Consider the following 12,446-nt stretch of genomic DNA (forward strand, 5'->3'; position numbering starts at 1 on the left):
CTGCTTTAAAGACATCTGAGGATGTGTGCAAGTACAAAACGTTTTACGATGAAATAAAGATATTTTAAAAGCAAATATGCCTAATTATTGTATTTGTTTTCCTCACTAAAAGAACAGACGCAGGGAATGGCCTTCACACACACTGCCCGCGTTAGTTTCCGTAATCCTGGGTAACCACGTTGTACACGGACGTAGCCGCCTCGACCAATACTGGTGGACGGGAGCTTCGTCGCTAGTACTGGACTCGCAAAGGGAACAGAGATGCTGACATTAAAATCCTGGTCTAGCGACATGGCACTACCGTCCTCGATTAAACTGCAAACCTCTCCGCTATGATGATACAGTTCAGGCTAGTCTGTCCGAAGACAGGAGTTCCCTTCGGTGCTATTCGAGTAGGGCAGGCCATGTGCCGGCAATGGGTTGACCCTCTCCCTTCACCGGAGCTCATACTCTTCTACAACAAACAACACAGACAAAATTCCATACTCCTCAGGCAAGCAACGTTGTTTACCACACAATACAAACACACTCTTAGCACTTCGTAACATGTTGGAAGGAAGGAAGGAATATTAGTGTTGAACGTCGCGTCGACATCGAGATGGTTAGAAACCTCAGCGGTAAACCGCTGTCATCTAGGACAAGGATGTGACACCCTCAAATAGTTTCAAATGCTCCTTGCACCGTTCATATGCGTAAGCACGACCGCAGCAGTGGCTCAAACTCATGAACACCTTTGCCATGAGAGGTTTACAAAAATGGTTCAAATGGCTCTGAGCACTATGGGACTTTACTTCTGTGGTCATCAGTCCCCTAGAACTTAGAACTACTTAAACTTAACTAACCTAAGGACATCACACACATCAATGCACGAGCCAGGATTCGAACATGCGACCGTAGCGGATCCACCCTGTATAAATTACATTTTAAAGGTAACAAAAATTAGTTGATCGCGTACTTTATGCGCTTTTTTGTAACCAACACCATTATTTTTGATGCAAGTAGAGATTACATGCACAAACATAAGAAATATGTATAATTATTGTCGCGCAAGAGTTTCCCGTTATTATTAATAAATGCAAAAGTTACTCATGAATGATATAAACATGTTTTACGTAAGTTCGACGTAGAATTGAAGCGATCCTTGACATATTTTTGCGTTTCCTAGCGCTATATGATAAATCTGTATGTTTTCTTTACGTTTATTACAATATACCTCTCTTTCAGGTTACAAACCTATAATTTTCGAATAAAACCTGAATCAAACACTGGCAATAGCAGTTTTGCTATAAATACTGTTTGCTCTTCGATAGCAGATAGGAGGATAAGTATGTAGAACAGAACTATTCTGAAGGTTACCCAGCACTTTATATATCCCTACTCAGCTTCTAGACGGTTCATTGCCTCCAGTTTTTATGGGAATCCAGTAAGACACTTATCGTATACTTGAAGAGAACGATCTTGTGAAGAAACGCCCGGTAGATACGCAATACAACTACTGTACAGGTGACGAGGCTATGACATCCACTGACCAAAGCTACTGGGAAACCTACCGTGGTCTATGCTTGCTTACGGTAGCCTACGGTAGTTCTACATCTCTGTCCACATGTGTCTGCTTCCAACGATAGTTCTGGAGTCGTGTAATCAAGCAATAATGGATCTTTCTGCCTGTTTATGCGCACTTAATTACGTTTGCTTGTGTCGAGGAACAGCTGCCAGTCCCTGTACAGACCTCTGGTCCTCCGCAGGTGTTGTTGCGTAATGGATTCTAAGGCCGCTCCTAGGCGAGTGGTGGCGGTGAGGCGGTTACGAGACGGCTGCCGCGCCGCGCCGCCTCGCTATTGATCTGGATCCTCCTCGAGCTCACGAGGAGCTGTCGATAATGCGGAGCAAGCGTCGGCCGTCGCTTCGAGGGTGCTCACCGCCTCTCGGCTCACACCAGGCGCCGCGCCGCGCCTGCCAGCGTCGCCGCTGTTGATCGCCACCCACTGCCCCACACAGCGTCGGCGACGCTGTCACGCGCCGCACCGACGCCTTTAATAGTGCTTCAGCCGGGGCAAAACGTGAACCACCGAGGCGTGTCACCGACAGTTGCCAGGTCTCCCGCATTTTACCTACATTTTCTCTTGCCTCCCGCATTTTCGACAGTTCCAGGGTATTTTACAGGGTTTCCCGTATTGTAGATCGGCCGCTGTGGCCGAGCGGTTCTAGGCGCTTCAGTCCGGAGCCGCGCGACTGCTACGGTCGCGGGTTCGAATCCTGCCTCGGGCATGGATGTGCGTGACGTCCTTAGGTTAGTTAGGGGACTGATGACCTCAGATGTTAAGGGGGGTAGGGCGTCAAACGGGCCGACTTAGAGCAGGAGGGGCACCACAGGACATTTTATTTTCTACTGTCTATACTTTTACAAGTAAATTCATAAAACTTTGTCAGCATGATCAGGAAGGATTCGGGATTCACACTCATAGCAGTGGAATTCCAAAAACATTACAAAATAAATTTTTTTACATGTGAAATTTCATCATTTTTTCACTTACCGTTGGCTGCATTTGTTGCTACAGGTACATTTTTCTTCACAAGTAAGAGAGATTCTTTGATGAATTTTGCACAGATACAAACCATACTTACAGTTGTATGAAACTCTAGAATTTTCCAAATCTATTAAAAACTCTGATAAAACGTGAGATAATTAACTACAAAATTTGATTTTTTTCTAAACATAAAAGTTTAAAACGTAACAGCTCATTCATTTTTTCATAAATTAAATAGATTCTAGAGTTTCAGACACCTGTAAGTATGGTTTGTATGCTGTGCAAAATTTATTGAACAGTCTCTCTTACTTATGAAGAAAAGTGTACTTATAGCAACAAATGCAGCCAACGGTAAGTGAAAAAATGATGAAATTTCACATGTAAAAAAATTATTTTGTTATGTTTTTGAACTTCCTCTGCTATGAGTGTGAATCCTGAATCCTTCCTGGTCATGCTGACAAAGTTTTATGGATTTACTTGTAAAAGTGTAAACAGTGGAAATTAAAATGTCCTGTGGTGCCTCTCCTGCTCCTAGTCGGCCCGTTTGACGTCCTACCCCCCGTAAGTCCCATAGTGCTTAGAGCCAGTTGAACCATTTGAACCGGTATTGTACCCAAATAGCGCATTTGGTAATGTTTACCCTCGTGCTTCATAAAGTTTTACTTACGAGGGTCGTTTCAAAAGTCCTGAACACTGCACATGCGCCATCTCTAGAGTGGCGTGTTCACCTTGAAATTTACGTCAGTTGTGAGCGAGACTTTGGGCGTGACGGTCGACATGCGTTTACTATTTCGCGTGGCTCAGTCGTGAGTAATTCAGGTTTAAAGTAGAAGCTGAAGCCGAGTCAGGTCTGATTACACGTAGTGGACGTCTGTAAAAAGCGCGTATTACAAGCTGATACCGCAAATTGCTTAGCATGCGAAAATTGGCCAAAGAAGGCCTGACATGCTTGCAGCTGGTGGTCTCATTTTGTACGATAACGCAAGACCGTATATTCCCTACCAGTGAGACGAACGCTCGAAAAATATGGATGAGAAATACTTCCCCACCCACCAAGAGTCCTGATATGAGTGATGCCACCCAAAAATAAATTTCCCAGTTTCCAAGTTTCATCAAGTACGACAATCGTTTTGTTGTAGTTCTGTTCGATAAAGTTGAAGCAATTCTTCTGCTATTTCTGGCCTCCTGCTTGCTGCTCTTCACTAGGACCATGTGTAACCCATCTCGCAACCATTTTTTCATCTTTCAACTACGATTCTGTAAATTGAAGTGACAGACATTGTGGCCTCCAACGTAATTTCCTCACGTCATTTCCATCGATCCTCTCTCAGAATGCTATTGGCAATATGCTTAGAGGTGCAGTTTTTTTTCTTTATTTGCAGCGGATGGCCTTTCACTTCATGGGCTGTCCTTAATGCTTATCCGACCTTCTTGGAAACGAGCAGACCACCGTGATGCTGTGCTACGATCCACATAGTCTCTCAAAGCGTTGTAAATTTCAATTGGGTTCTTTCCACGTTTGTTTGCAGGTAATTAGAACTGCACAACCTTCAGTGTTAGTCCACTGTGTATTTTACAGCCTCATAAAATATAAATCGCATTTGAAAAGTAATAAAAATTAGTGAATTGCGTAACCCATGCATTTTTATGTACCGAAGGCAATTGCTTTTGATGCAACTACAGTTTAAATGCCGAATCATAAAAATCTGTCGTTACTTGTACTCCGTAGAACGTTCTTCGTCATGATCAAAGGCAAGAGTTTCCTGTTGTGATTACTGATGAGCGCATTAGGTGCTTATAGATAACAGAAATATGTTTTACATAAGCTCGACGACGTACTGAAGTGATGTTTGATATGTTTTTGCTGTACAGTGTATTTTTTAATTTTGCCTTCTTTCAGGAAGTTATGTTTTCGAGTCACATGTCATAAACCTGTACTGTTATGTACATATATACAACAAAGCAACAATTTTTTAATTATTTTGATATAAATATTATTTATTTTTAAGAATCAGAGAGAAAGACAGTTATTTAGAACAAAAATGTTCCATATATGACGCAGCACGCAGTCATTTACGTATGCTCACTCAGTTTCCAGGCGTCTCACCGCTTCCGGTGTATAGGACAATGGAGTAAGACACTGATCGCATGACTGAAATGAGGTAAAGACCGATAGGTACCCAGCGCACCTAATGTACAGGTAGCACGTTTACGATCTTTAATTACCGTAGTCTACGTGTAAGTAGGCTGTTTAGGTTTTTATGTTGGTCACGTCACGTAGCGCTCTATATGAAAATCACTGCCTGTGCTGTGTGCAGTCGGTGGCTGGTTTTCATTGTTGGTACATTTGCTACTGTAGTGTTGCGCAGTTGGAGGTGAGCCGCCAGCAGTGGTGGATGTGGGGAGAGAGATGGCGGAGTTTTGAGAGCGGACGATCTGGACGTAAGTCCATCAGAAAGAGTAAATTTGTAATATTTGATATCGTGAACTGATATATATATATGATGACTTTTGAACATTATTAAGGCAAATACATTGTTTGTTGTCTATCAAAATCTTTCATTTGCTAACTATGCCTATCAGTAATTACTGCCTTCAGTAGTTTTAATCTTTTATTTAGCTGGCAGTATTGGCACTCGCTGTATTTCAGTAGTTTGAGTAACGAAGATTTTTGTGAGGTAAGTGATTCATGAAAGGCATAGGTTATTGTTAGTCAGGGCCATTCTTTTGTAGGGATTATTGAAAGTCAGATTGCGTTGCCCTAAAAAAAAAATTGTATGTCAGTTTAGTGATGATCAGAATAAGCAAAGAGAGAAATGTCTGAGTACGTTCAGTTTTGCTCAGCTGTTTGAAAATCATATAACGTAGAGGTTTATCAGCACACTAATTCAATAATTTTTCTAAGGGGAGGTTTCATACGCTTCCTTATGGCAATCTACGATAGTCTTACAGCTCTAGTTGCAAGCATCTTTACGGTCTCATTGCGTGCTCAAAATTGAAAAGTGCGACGTGAAGCGATAGACTATCATACTAGAGACATTTTTCAACACATCAACGGAAAGTTTCACTGGATTTTCACAGGGGGTTTTAATTTCGTGACCGATCGGAAAACGAAAAAAAAAAAAAAAAAAAAAAAAAAAAATAATAGTCCTCTTATAAATGAATGTGTATGTTTGTTTCGGTGACTGGTCCACCTATAAAAACGTCCGCTCAAATGAAGGGGTGTATTAAGCTTACAGGTGGAGAGACGTCCAGGTAGAGACGATCCGTAGACTGAACAGATGGATGGATAGCGGAGATGGCTGCTAGGGGAACCGATGCGCTTTCGGCCTCGGCAAATTATTTTATCTCGGCGCGGCGTTGCGGTGCGGTTTGGGCGCGACCCTTTGTGGCTGCGGCTATCCCGGGGAGAGGCGCTTGTTTAATATTTGTCCTCTGAGTCACGGGCCCTGTAGTTAGGGCTCGGCGAGGAATTACCCCCGGGTTTAAAGCGACCTCTGGCCGCCGCCGCCGCCGCCGCCACCGCCGCCGCGTCCGCGACCCCTGATGCGCGCCTAAACTCGTTAGGCCGACCATCTCGCAGCCGGCGTGGCGCGCGCCCTGTGAACCGCCCACCGCCACCCGTCATGAATGTGCAAATTTTATTAACTGTCGCCCCGGCGCTGGCTCCGCTAAATGTAGGTTAGGCAGCTCAGCTTACCGCCGAGGCCGAATTTACATGGAAACGAGGCGGCAGGAGATGCGCTATTCCGGCCGGCAAATTGAAAGCTCAAGACGGCAGCGCCAGCAATGGGGGAGATACGCCACACCCTGCGAGCGCGGGGACGTCTGAAGCCCAAGTCCGCCTCTCGTCTACGCGGTAGTCGCTGCTTTTCTCTTCAGCTCTCCGGTCACTGTCTTCACAGGCTCTTTTAAACTTCGGTATCACATACTCTGCGATGCTTCTTTGTCGCCGATTCCGTCTTCGGACTCGGACTCACGTACATTGTCGGAAGACAAAGAACTTGTTGTCATCGGACATTTGCATCTCCTTCTATACTCCACAAGCCACATTATTGTGTATGGCGGAGGGTATTTCTGGAACCACTTTCTGATCCCCCATCCGCTGTTCCATACGCGAATGGCCCGGGGAAAGAACGTTAGTAAGACTCCTTATTAGTTCTAATATCTCGGATATTCTCGTGGTGGTCATTTCACGAAAGACCTATGAGAGGAAGTAGTACGCTGCCCCATTCTTCCTGGACGTACTCCCTCGCAGTTTCAATTGTCAACCTCTGCGCGACACACAACGCCTTTCTCGTAGCGTCTTCCATTGGAGTTTGTTGAGTCATCTACGGAACGATCTCGAGCTGACTGAACAACCCTATGATGAAACACGCCAGAATTCGTTGGATCCTGCCTATCTCTTCTGTTAATTCAACCGGTCAGAGACCGTGACAAAATTCCTGGTATCGTATCGGACCTCCTTTTGTCCGGTGTAGTGCAGCAACCCGACGTGGTTCAAATGGCTCTGAGCACTGTGGGACTTTAACTGCTGAGGTCATCAGTCCCCTAGAACTTAGAACTACTTAAACCTAACTAACCCAAGGACATCACACACATCCACGGCCGAGGCAGGATTCGAACCTGCGACCGTAGTGATCCCGCGGTTCCAGACTGTAGCGCCTAGAACCGCTGGGCCACCCCGGCCAACCCGACGTGGCTTGGACTCAACAAGTCGTTGGTAGTCCCCATCAGAAACAATGAACCATGCTGCCTCTATAGCTGCCCATAATTGCGGAAGTGTTACCGGTGCAGGATTTTGTGCTCAAACATAATCATTTGCAGGCAACGATCAGTTCAGTCCGACCTGAGGATCCACTGCATTCTATGTAAACACAGCCCACACCATTATAGAGCCACCACCAGCTTGCACAGTGTCTTGTTGACAACGTGGGTCCTTGACTTTTTCAAGACTATGCCACACTCGAACTCTACCATCAGCTCTTACCAGCTGAATCTGGGACTCGTCCAACCACGCCACGGTTTTCCAGTCGTCTGAAGTCCAACCTATATGTTTATGAGCTCAGGAGAGGCGCTGCAGGTACTGTTGTGCTGTTACAAAAGTCACTCGCGTCGGTCGCCTGCTGCCGTAGCCCATTAACGGGAAATTTCGCCGCACTGTCCTAGTGGATACGTTTGTCGTTCGTCCCACATTGATTTCTGCGGTTATTTCACGCAGTATTGCTTGTCTGTTAGCACTGACAACTCTATGCAAATGCCACTACTCTAGGGTCGTCAAATATAGGCCCCAAAATGGGATCTCCTATGCGTCAAGTTCTAACTACCTCTCAACGCTCAGAGTGTGTTTATTCCCGTCGTGCGGCCACAATCACGTCAGAAACAGTTCCATATGGATCACCTGAGTACGAATGATAGTTCCGCCAAGGCACTGGCCTTTTATACATTGTGTAGTCGATACTACCGACAACTGTACATGAGCATATCGGTATCTCATGACTTTTGTCACGTCAATGTAGATAAATAAAGCATCATGTATCGCACACACAATCTTTGTACTCCATCATCTCTATCGTCAAGATATTGCGATAACTGCACGCTATTAAACGATGCCGAATGAGAGGTTTTGTGCCTCACCCTGTTTGCGAAAGATTTTATCTTCAGAATCCCTCAATAAATCATAGTCCGCTGATTACTTTCACCTACAGGTAAGGCGTTTTCTGATTTTACTGCATGCCTGTTTGGCGGCTGCGTCAGTAAATGTCACTGTACTTTCGTATTTCCCAGGATGTTTCCTAGCAGTTAATGTGACCTTTGCCCTGCCAGTGGTTAACCATTAGAGATCGTCAACTTGCACGATGATTTAAATCCAGTGTTTAGTTATGTTATTGTTAGAACTGCCTAATCGAGCTGTTATCAGATCAGAAGAAAGGGGAATGCACTCCCCATACAGTAAAACCAGGCCAAGAGGAACCCCGCAGTGTTCCACTCGTCAGATAATCGCAGCTTTCCTTGTTTGTTCTTTTTGGTGAAGCTTTAATGCGGACGCTACTGGATTATAAATCTTTCTGCTGAGGTCATCAGTCCCCTAGAACTTAGAACTACTTAAACCTAACTAACCTAAGGACATCACACACATCCATGCCCGAGGCAGGATTCGAACCTGCGACCGTAGCGGTCGCGCGGTTCCAGACTGAGGCGCCTAGAACCGCTCGGCCACACCGGCCGGCGTGAGTGTAGGTCTGTCAGGGAAGCATCATAGCGACAAGGTGCTTCAAAGGCAAGTACGTCGCCTCAGGAAATTCTGCATATCAATGGCACATTAAATAACAACATTTCCGCTGTATTTATGCATCACTAAACGCAGTGGTGTTCAAATGGCCTTTTGTCTGGGACGCCGGTGCGTGTAACTCATTCCAAACTTTGTCTCCATGAGTGAATGCGACAGCACTTTACTTATGACATTCACGTAATCCTAAAGACCATTACTTTCAAGGACGTCTTCTGGAAGCACCATCCGCCTTCTGTTCCTACCGGCACATACATCGCCTCCTGCTGCCACTCCCCCCCCTTATCACCCTAGCCCCAAATATCTCCATCTGAGACCATTGCGCTATATTTAAGGTATCGTAACTCTCATGCCACTTGTCGATCTCTAAAACTGAAAGTGTGAACGAAGAATTATTACCGTGTCAGCTTGCAGTTATCAGATAGTTCTCACTTTCCTTGATACACTATGTTGGATATGCTACGTGGTGAAAGATGACTTGTGGAAAAGTCCCTTTACCTCATGCTAGTGCTCGTCGACGAAAGAACAAAGTCTTATCACTCGATTTATTTCGCCCACTTTCGACACGAATTGCCGTAGATACAAGATGGCGAAACTGTCTTCCGTAGAATATTTTTTCAGCAATGATATGCATAGCTCCGGAAATGAAACAAGTACAACGCAAGAGGTTCTACAGGTACTCTCAGTACTACATACCTGAGAGTCCAAGAATACATTCATAGCGTGCAATAAGTACACAGTTGGTCAAGACTGGCTTATTGGCTTGCACTCAGAGATGACGCAGACTCCGTTAAGACTGCTTGTAATCAAACTTCAAACAACAATGTGTGGTATCTGGAAGATGTTTCAGTATTTTAATAATGTCTTCGCCATTTACATTTTGACTGTAATAGAAACAGATGCTGTACAATCGTTATCTCTGCTCTTCCAGTTGTGTCCCACAACCTCAAACTTCGTCTTCATTATTGTGTATCGTGTACGTATGGAATAGGCTCACATTCTTTTACATCTCTCCCAGTCAATTTCTATTAACTTCCAGAGCGAACCTTCTTTTTATTCTCAACTATTTCTTTTCCTTACTACCTTGTCCAAATTTTTCAGTTACCAGTAACGTTCCTGAGCTGGCTAAACACCATCTTTTCTTCCGCTTCAAAAATCTCTTTTCTTAAAGACCCCTAGAAGATCTACAGAACTCAAGCGTGGGTGATAAGAAAGGTTTTTTAACTTCTTCTTTGTGGATAGGCACCAGTTGCTCAAATTCCTGCTGTTATGACTAAAATTACAATATACACATAACCGTTTACTTTTAAGTAGTTTCAAAAGCTAACGTCTGAAATTTACAGGTGACACTCCCCAGCTGAGAGGCAAGGGTGCCTAGATATTCAATGATCAGGATTCAGTCCTCGAGATAGCGAACATTCCTTAGCGGGAGACCGAGCGAGGTGGCACAGTGGTTAGCACACTGGACTCGCATTCGGGAGGACGACGGTTCAATCCCGTTTCCGGCCATCCTGATTTAGGTTTTCCGTGATTTCCCTAAATCGTTTCAGGCAAATGCCGGGATGGTTCCTTTGAAAGGGCACGGCCGATTTCCTTCCCAATCCTTCCCTAACCCGAGGTTGCGCTCCGTCTCTAATGACCTCGTTGTCGACGGGACGTTAAACACTACCCACCACCACCACCACCTTAGCGGGAGAAGGGGAAGGCTAACGCGATTCGCTGAGCCACTTGAAAATAATTTCGGAGCCACTTGAAGAAGGAGCAGGATCGGAATAGGAACTGGTTGTTGTAGTTACCTTGGCTCGATCGGATCGTTTTTACTTTTTGCTTGGAAATTACTTATGACCGATGGTTTACTTCGAAGGCGAGCTTTTTCTCTTTCAGGCGATTTTTCAAGTTAGTTCAGGCAACTGCTGCCCTAGTCACCAATCTCCCTCTCAGAAAATACGGTACACAGTTAAAAATATGGCCAGCGGAAAAATGTTCCTATCGGACATGTTCTTGTTCATTTAAAAGACTCTGACCGAAAAGTGGGTACCAGATGCCTCATTCTCCTTTCCTCGCCATTTTCAAAATTTTTCCCAAAAGTATTAGCTTATGAATATATTCACATGTTTTTCAACTTGCAACTCACCTCAGACTCTCACAAGACGCCCTAACTACAAAATTGCAACAGCTTCTAAACTTTTCACTATAATTAAGTCTATTGAAGGATGGTCTTTTCTGAAAGTGCTTCTGACCAAAAAGCGATTCTAGTAGCTGGAGCCCAAAGTTTTTGTTCATCATGCCTTCTTGTGGAGATATCCCCATAGAAACTTCCATCCCCTAAGACATACCTCTTTATGTCTAACCGAGAAGTGAAATATCAATTTTCATAGATTTACCTTAAAAAATTTTATATGAATAAATATTTTCTTGAAATTTTCACCCCCTATTTCATCCTCTTAGAGGCTTAATTTCCAAAATCAGTTAAAAACATTTATTTCTATTTGTAACAGAAAAGCAAAACACAAATTTTTACAGATTTAGGTTTGAAAGTGCTTTCATAATGAAATAATTTCCTAAAACTTTACCGGCCGTGGTGGTCGAGCGGTTCTAGGCGCTGCAGTCCGGAACCGCGTGACTGCTACGGTCGCAGGTTCGAATCCTGCCTCGGGCATGGATGTGTGTGATGTCCTTAGGTTAGTTAGGTTTAAGTAGTTCTAAGTCTAGGGGACTGATGACCTCAGATGTTAAGTCCCACAGTGCTCAGAGCCATTTGTACCTACAACTTTTTATCTCCTATATCACGGTCTTAGGAGGCTGAATTTCCAAAAACACTGAAAGACATATTTTTCCGTTTCTAACCGAGGAGCCAAATATCAATTTTTATAGATGTACCTTTAAAAATGCTTTATTACTTTCTCTAATAACGATTTATTTTCAAAATAACTTTCGCCCACTGTTTTACTCCTTTAGTGGTTGAATTCCCAATAATACTCAAACAAGTATACTCTATGTGACTTACAGTATCCGGACACCTGGCTGAAAATGACTTACAAGATCGTGGCGTCCTCCATCGGTTCCACTTCACTATCACATCGGGAACAGTGGACCTAGGGATGTTTAGGAGTGTGAGAATCTCGCGTGCAGATGTATGATACAAATGACACCCAATCACCTGACCATGTTCGAAATCCGTGAGTTCCGTGGAACGCCCCAGTCTGCTCTCTCACGATGTCTAATGACTACTGAGGTCACTGATATGGAGTACCTGGCAGTAGGTCGCAGGACAATACACCTAATATGAAAGAGGTATGTTTTTGGGGGTGTCCGGAGACTTTTGATCACATGAGTAGTTCTAGCTTCATAATTGCCTTAACCCTGGAATGCTACCCAAGAATTTTTGACGATCACTGCTACCCATTCGTCGATTCTGCGAACCGACATCTAAACTATTGAAGGAAACTCACCAAGGGCTGCGTGCCGCCGACTGCTCGCGCCAAGGTCACGTGGACTACTGATCACTCGAAGCATAGCTGACCGCGCACGACGCTAGGCAGCGGTACTCTGGCTCAGTACACTAAACGTCCTTGCATGTTCGTCGCAGCGATGAAAGGTACCATTCCAGGATTAATAACGACGTATTC

The 12,446-nt window shown here is 44.4% G+C and overlaps 1 protein-coding gene across 1 annotated transcript in view; it reads right to left on the minus strand.

Moving 5' to 3' along the window:
• The window catches only part of LOC124545846 (optomotor-blind protein-like), a 493,801-nt gene that overhangs the window by 24,147 nt on the left and 457,208 nt on the right, over nt 1-12,446 (minus strand). The gene's annotated exons all lie outside the window — the stretch shown is intronic.

The sequence above is a fragment of the Schistocerca americana genome, chromosome 8 (genome assembly GCF_021461395.2).
Source record: "Schistocerca americana isolate TAMUIC-IGC-003095 chromosome 8, iqSchAmer2.1, whole genome shotgun sequence".
Taxonomy (NCBI): domain Eukaryota; kingdom Metazoa; phylum Arthropoda; class Insecta; order Orthoptera; family Acrididae; genus Schistocerca; species Schistocerca americana.